The sequence below is a fragment of the Fopius arisanus genome, unplaced genomic scaffold (genome assembly GCF_000806365.1).
Source record: "Fopius arisanus strain USDA-PBARC FA_bdor unplaced genomic scaffold, ASM80636v1 scaffold00241, whole genome shotgun sequence".
NCBI lineage: Eukaryota > Metazoa > Arthropoda > Insecta > Hymenoptera > Braconidae > Fopius > Fopius arisanus.
Genome location: NW_011887980.1, coordinates 27261 through 28695, shown reverse-complemented (window position 1 = coordinate 28695; position 1435 = coordinate 27261). Strand labels below are relative to the sequence as shown.

The following is a 1435-nucleotide window of genomic DNA, read 5'->3' as shown; positions in this document are numbered from 1 at the left end:
CCCCCCCGAGTCCTATGCTGAAGGCCAGGAAGTTCCTACGTATCCGCCCTTTGCTGGTGCCTGTCTCCAGGTGTCCTAACTCCCCAAACACTCGGGCCCCAGTCCTCACACCCTTCGACGATTCGAGAAATCTGCGGGGAGGGTCGAGATAGCAGACAAAAAATCCTATTATATTTTATATAACCCTACACACATTGGGTTAGAATATCTATGAAACATCATCACGACAAAGAGTCTCGTTTTATAGACTGACCCTTTAACAATTGATTTATGTGTCTTTGCACACAACTCCTCTTGGGAAGAACGAGATCGAGGTATTTTGCATCTGGTTACCCGGATCCGGAGAGAGTTAGTTTATTTATAATGACGCAGGATTAATCAATACGAAGTTGTGCGTAATTCTGATCAATGATGATTCCAAAATGGTCCAATAGATGATAAACTCCGGGCAAAGGGTATTTAACTGATACCGGAAACCAGTATCAATCCATCTGGAGGAGCTCGCCCCTTTCTACGCTCCTTGATGGAGGCAGGACAGGCCTGATTAATTTCCTTCGGAACCAATTGGCTTGGAGTTCGAGAAAAGCTCGGGTGCATTGTCCGCACTTTTGATTCGATAGAATTTCCGACTGTTAAATGTGGCCATCACATACCGTGGATGAAGCCGTGTGGACGATTGTGAAATCGATGTGATTTGTTCGCTCGATTTCGAATTAAGCGAAAGTTTAATAACATAATTATTAAACAAAAATCTTCAAACGGAATTGAATAAGCTGTGGGATAGAACGGAGCCTTGTAGTACACCAGCTATAATGGCTCTAGGTGTAAACAATGAAGAAATAACACGTACCCGTATCTGGCCATTCCTCTAGTGCGAATGAGGGAGTTTATATAAATACGTCGGAGCTATGGAATTGATAAGTTGGCAGATGAGGCCCTTGTACCAGACCCAGTCGAAGGCTTTTCCACTGTCTAGTAATAGGAGAGCCGTGGACAGGTGCTTGACAACTGCATTCTTAATAAGGTTCCTTATACGTAGCAATTGGTGTATCGCCGAATTTCGCGCTCGGAAATTGAATTGCTAGTCCGGAAGTATCTCTAGATTATCGATGATTTTGCCTAAACGCGAGAGAATCATTTGTTATGTCCGGAGACGTTGTCAGCGTCGGAGGACAACTATTGTATAATAGAATTATTTCCGGAAAATAAGAACTAGAACTTTTGATATAAAAATATGGAAAAGCTAAGTTAGAAATGTTAAATGAAGCTAAATATTTTTATATTTTACGTTTGATTTGGACGACGCTAGGTTTGGTTTTCATTCTTACCTTGATTGTGTTGTTAATTTAAAATATTGAAATAGGGATAGGAATTCAGGGATTAAGAATAATCAAATGATTCCGAGGAAATTTTATGCTCAAAAGTAATCTTCTAT

At 40.9% G+C, this 1435-nt stretch overlaps 1 protein-coding gene across 1 annotated transcript in view; it reads left to right on the top strand.

Moving 5' to 3' along the window:
• LOC105272696 (uncharacterized) overlaps positions 1-1435 on the top strand; it is a 9233-nt gene that overhangs the window by 364 nt on the left and 7434 nt on the right. The gene's annotated exons all lie outside the window — the stretch shown is intronic.